Here is a 6,711-nt window from a genome sequence, read left to right on the forward strand (position 1 = left end):
AACGTGATCATCACATCATGTATTAAGAGACTATGAATAGGAACTTATAAAACAATAGAGTCACATAATGGATGTACCTAAAGTATAGTCACACGAGTTGACTTTACTATCTCTAAGGTTTTTTGGAAAACTTTGTTTCCATTATCCCTTTAGTTGGTAGTAGAAACAAATGGAGTCTTTGGGGCTAACACTTGGAATGATCCTAGAACTAGCTTTTCCTTTTACCATACGATCAAACGATTTGATCTTGGATGACCCCTTTCCATTGGGAAGAGAAATCTTTTCTGGACTACCAGTATTACTATTGACAATGTCTATGGAAACCTTATAATTAGACCCAGTAAGTATCTCTTCTTTAGATGTGCTCTTCAACATTTTCACTTCAACATGAATCAACAATTGGGTTAGAGATCAATTAGGGTCACGTCAATATTCCTCATATAAAAGTTCACAAAGAACTGATCATATGACTTTGGAAGCGAAAGAAGAACAAAATCAATGGCTTGTTCCCCTGGGAAAACGACACTCATTTTATCCAACTTGTCAATGTACGATTTCATTTTCAGAATATGTGCACACACAAAGTTTCAGTCTTGATGTCTACATGTCACTAAGGCTTGAGTAGATTCACATCTTTCAACTTGAGGAAAACATGACGTTGTGAGAATGAAAAGAGGAGGTAGTGGAAGAGTTGAAGAGAGATGATGTCCAGTTACATCTTTTCCTAAGGAAGGGAAAACAATTTCACTTTGACTTGAAATTAGAAGACCATCTCTAGAAGATTGAGAAAGACCATTTCCATAAGAATGAGGAAGATCATATCTGTCTTCATAAGATGTAAAAAAATGGGAGAAAAGATAACTCAAGTTAACTGATTTTAATCCTTAATTACTAACCCATAAATTTAAATTAAGGCTAGGATCCATATTTTCGATTCAAACTTTGAAGAGGGATGTCGTAATCAAATTCGTATCCATTTTAGATAAGTAAGGCTTTTTACCAATTCCAATCTTATGAAACTCCTAGATCTTTTGAGATTCATTGAATCTTATCAATGACATGTTTAATCTCATATTATGCTCTCACTTTTGTTACTAGGATGACGAGGATCACAAATGAGATGTGAATAACCATGTAAACCAGCTTAAAAATCCCGATGTCATGTACCATCTCACATTGATGTACCGGTTAACCACACACTCTCCAATAACAATGATAATTTTCAAGATGCCCATCATATCTCTTTATAGTCCCTATTAGTGTGTCGGTTAACCAAACACACTCCACCAACAAAATATAAAGCATAATGTGCATTTTCATTGATTAGCATAGTTTTCAAATTTTCCTAAAGTAACTAGAGTGAGATTTTAAAAGAAGGTTATTACACTTTTATATCATTATACTTTTAATAAGATTATGTTCAATCAAATCCGTTTGGCTAACGACCCTCCACCATACAAGGGAACGGTAGGTGAGAATGTATACCCAATGGCAGTCATTTTATAGGCCGCTTCCTTATACCTTCCTTATAGTATGACTTCGTGAATGAGGCGTACTAGCGATTTGACTGACTTGTCTTATAAATATAGTAATTAACTTTTAATAATAATGAATATAAGGTATATTTTAAAACCTTTTAAAATATGAGGTTCAAATATTAATTATTTAAATTAATCTTTTTAATTAATTTGTTGGATATTATTCCTTTTAATATATCAGCTCAAATACCGATTGTTGGAAATATAAAAATCTGATCACCACAACAAAAGGCTCGGTTACCAGTTACTGTGTGACAGATATATGAGTTAAAGGTATAAGATATATATATATATATATATATATATATATATATATATATATATATATATATATATATATATATATATATAAAGAATAATAATTGCGGAATAAGTATAAATATGAAAGCTATAAATGACTGAAAGCTATAATAATATAAATGACTGTATTTAAATGACGTAAAGCTATAAATAATATAAATGACTGTATTTAAATGACATAAAGCTATAAATAATATAAATGACTATATTTAAATGACATAAAGCTATAATAAAGTATATAAGTATATAAATATATATCAAGTAGGTTCGTCAATAAATTGACTGAACTGGACTCATGGAACGACTGGTCGATATTTGTTCTTTGAATGGACTGGTCGATATTGGGACTCTTGGAGAGATTGGTCGATATTTGTTCAAAGATCAACCCGGCATTCGATAAGTAACAAAAAGTTCATTTAAAGCTCGGTTTTATGTAAAAACAAGTGTTTACAAAAGGGTGCAAAATACATGGGTTTATGTATTTGTATTTGAGGTATTTTTGGGTAAAAACATGCACATGGGTCAAGTAAAATAAGGCACAAGTGACACGGGTCGTGTAGGAGGGTTTTGGAGGGTTTTCTTGATGAATGATGCTGACACGGGGCGTGTCAGATTTAGCCTTGGATTTAACACGGGGTGTGTTGAGGTACAGAAGCATTAAGAAGGCAATCAGAGGGCAACACGGGGAGTGTTGATTTTGCCTTGGTTTTTAACACGGGGCGTGTTCGTGTCTGAGTCAATTTTGGGATTTTTCTGATTTGAAGGTATGTTTTGTTTGTGATGTTTTGGCTAGGGTAATGGTGTTATGGTGTTTTGAGGATGTTTTCAAGGTTGTTTAGAGGTTGGAAGGAGGTTGAAATAAGGTGGTAAAGGTGGTGAAATTTCTATGAAGATGATGATGAATAGTGATGGGTTTTGTGGTTGATCTTGATGCAGAAGGTTTTGGGTTGTTTCATGGTTGTGTTTTGGTGTTTTGATGTAAGGAAAGTGTTTGGTGGTGTATGATGTGATGAACAAAGGTGGTGAAGATGAAAAACCTTTAGTTTCAATGAAGAAGATGAAGATGGTTGATGGTGTTCTTCATTTCATTGTTGATGATCTTGGTGTTCTTCACTTAGCTTCTTGTTTGATCTTGGTGTTCTTCATTTAGCTCCAGGGATGAAGATTGAGAGGGTGTAGTTTTACAAAGGAAAACTCACTATATCATATCTATCTCTCGTACTCTCTTCTATTATCTCCAACAACAAACACACACTACATACACATGTATTTATATATGAGAAACAAATATCTTGTAGTAGTGCACTTGAGTGTAAGTTGAAAGATGATGTAGATGTTGCAAGTTGATGTAGGAGTAGGAGCAAAAAAACGTGTGAATGGGTTTAGCTTCTTTATCCTTGACTTTTGATGACTTCTTCATTGTTTGACTATTCAACACATATACAACGTATATATAATACATATATACATATATAATACATACATATGTATATAATACATATATATATATATATATATATATATATATATATATATATATATATATATATATATATATATTGTTGAAACTGTTTAGTCACACATATGTGTTTTCGTCATTCGCGTGTTTTCGTATTTTTCGTTTTATCACGCATTCATGCAACCTGAAATAACTGATAATATTTGTTAGATTGTATAAAAACAGTTCATCTTATTTCAGTGATGGTCACATACAAGGTTACATAAGAACATTTTTCAACAATTTCCCCCTATGTGATCATTGCTGAAATAAGGACAGGTATGATATAATCATATTGACAGTTTAACTTTTGAAGTTTCGAGATAAAAGATTTGTCAATAGATAAGATATATATAAAACCATAGCAATTGATTTGAAAATTTGTGACTTGGTTTAACATATCTTATGTAAAAGATTTTCAGAAATTTGTTTCCGAATCAAAGTCTCGGGTTCGGTTATCAAAGGGTAGCCATATATGTATCTAAAGAAATTTCTTAAGATTTTATAGCATTATTAATGACGAAAAGTGGTCTAACAGGTCGATTCAGATGAACGCTCATAGGTATAGCTCACACTTCACTTGGGTGTTTGGTTGTTCTGGCAGCAGAACAAGTTAATGATCACTAAAAATGAGTGATATCTCTCTCTGACGACTCACACTCATATTGGAGGTGTTTAGCTATGCTTTTCCTGAAAGGTCACTTAGTCTCATTATTAGATAATCAATCACATAAGACTGGTTTAGGCATTACTCAGCGGGTTTCTTCATTCATACCATTAAAGTTCACTCTCTCTCCGTCGGGAAATACATGTAGAGGGGTTTAGCAATTTTCATAGTGCAGTTTGCAACTAAGAATCTTCAATGATGAAGGCTACAATATCCCGGGAAATCCATTGTTGTTGCAGCTTGTTCTTTGATGGTATCCTTTTTGTTGATCAATATCTGTTTGTTGTAAAAAGATATTTTGTTTTAGCATCAAGAATTTGCTACATTTGAGAAAATTGGGATTTTTTGAGAGTATCTATCTTGCGGGATTAAGATATCCCTTTTTGTGAAAAATGGTTTAAAAAACAGATCAAGGGATCTTTTGATGTTTGTTTTGAAATAACCATTTGGTTAAACTTTGTTTGAAAATACCAAATGTAGAGTTTTTGTTTTGTTTGGTATTTCTTTGGTGAATGATTTTGCTTTCTTGTTGATTCGTCTTTATCTTGTTTCGTCTTTGACGATTGGATTTGGATAGATCTTTGGTTTTCTTTAATAAGTGATGGTTGAAATCCTTTTCGTTTCGTCTTTTCTTGTTGATGGATCACGGGATCTCAAGACTTCATTTTTGGTTGGCTTATATCTAGGTAGGGATTGGTGGCATAAAAGACAGTTTGTCTAGTATGTAAGAAATGAATGTATCGTCCCTGGTCATTTTGATATCTAAGCAAAAATGAGACCGTGACAAGGTATAATCGGATATACCTTATAAGCAATAGCGACACACCTAAGCTCACAAGAAATGAATTCCACAATGATTCAAATTGACGAGGCACAAATTCTCACATGGGTTTTTGTTTTCATCTGAACCTCCTAACCTTATGTCTCTTTTTAAAATCATCAATAGTGAAATAAAATTGAAGGAAATAAAGTTATATACATTATGAAAAGTAGGAGATTTGAACCTTCACTCCAATTGAGAATCAATATGACTTAAAGTCTTTATCGAGCATAAGCATCTGAAAATTAAGTCAAGAGACGATTTATCACAAGGTTCTATAAAAGCTTATTACGGTGTAACAACCCGTCATTTCAGGTCCTTGAAATTCGAGTCTTGTAACTTCTTTGAAAAAGTAATTAGAATATCATTGAAAAATGAAGTATTCAAAGGCTCTGTTTGGAGTACGCTATGTAATAGATATCGTCTTAAGGTTTCCAAGCATATAAAGAACACTAAAATCCGAGTTATAACGAAGAAGTTATGACCATTCTAAGTTTTCCGACAAAAACCGGCAATACGAAGTTACGTAAAAACTCGAATCGGAGATCGAGCGACTTTTGGCCGGAATGACCTAAACGAGAATCGAAGGTCTCGACAATGGTATTTCAGCGGTAAAAAGTCTGGCAAAAACCGACGTTAGATAAAGAAGTTATGAATTTTTAAAAAAATTCCTTAATCACGTCATTTTAATAAATAAATAATAAAAATAATTTCATAATTTGCCATTGGAGTCTAAACGAAAGTTATAGAGCATAGTCTCAACTACGCGTGGATATAAAGACCATCAAAAACGGAGTTCGTATGAAGAAGATATGATTTTTTGAAGTTTATTAAATAAATTATATATAAAAATAAATCAAAAATCCGGTAATATCCGAGGGAGGAGTCAGCGTCCTCATCCGAGTTACGCGCTGCGTAATCCAGTACGCCCCGCGTACCCGAGGGTCTTGGTCTCGGTCCGTCCACGTCGCCCCTATGCGAGCCTACCTGACCCGTCTCATCCGAAGCGAAGCAGTCGAGGACTCGGTCACGGGTGACGCACGAGTACGCGCTGCGTACGAGCATACGCCCCGCGTACCGAGGCCTCTCAGCCCCTATAAAAGGGATGCGAGGGTTTCCGGAAAACTTGCTCATTTCTTCTCATTTCTCTTGCGTTTTGCCTCGTTTTCCGTGCCTGTTCAAACCCGAAGCCCTGGTCATTTTGCTCAAGTCCCGAAGGTCGATTTTACTCCCGAGATTCCCGAGAATCCCAAGAAAAATCCATTTCCCGAGACGAAACTCTGCCCGGTTTTCCATCTCGCTATCTTCAAACTTTCAAGTGAGTTCATACCCCTACAACCTGTAACACCTAAAGTTTGGAAAGCCAAGAAAAGAAAGAAAACCCCAATTTTTTAAGGGGAGACTCGGCGAGTCCAAGGAGGGACTCGGCGAGTCCGAGTGGGATCCGGGTTGAGGTGTAAGCGACTAACTCGGCGAGTCGGCCAAGGTGACTCGGCGAGTCTGGTCTAAGCAAGGAAAACCCTAAATCCGGGACTTGGAGCTTATTTAAACGTCTCATTCTCTCCCCTAGGGTTCCTTTACTGCCTCTCTAGCACATATCACTAAACCCTAGCCGCCATAATTGTTTTGAAGCAAGATTTTCCCTTAGTGAAGCTTTTGAAGCTTGGAGAAGGAAGAAAGGCCTTGGAGGTGCAAGAAGGGACTGTAGATCCGGGATTGAGAAGACATTTCAGACCAATTAGAGGTAATAAGCTGTTGCTTGGACTCCCTTTGCACCTAGATCTATTATTATGTGTGAGTTTTGGACATTTTGGTATGATATGTAACCATTTCGAGTTGGAGGTCCAGATCTGAGGTTGCTACCTCAGATCCATGCTTGTTTTGGTCT

The sequence above is a fragment of the Lactuca sativa genome, chromosome 4, assembly GCF_002870075.4.
Source record: "Lactuca sativa cultivar Salinas chromosome 4, Lsat_Salinas_v11, whole genome shotgun sequence".
NCBI classification, from domain to species: Eukaryota; Viridiplantae; Streptophyta; class Magnoliopsida; order Asterales; family Asteraceae; genus Lactuca; species Lactuca sativa.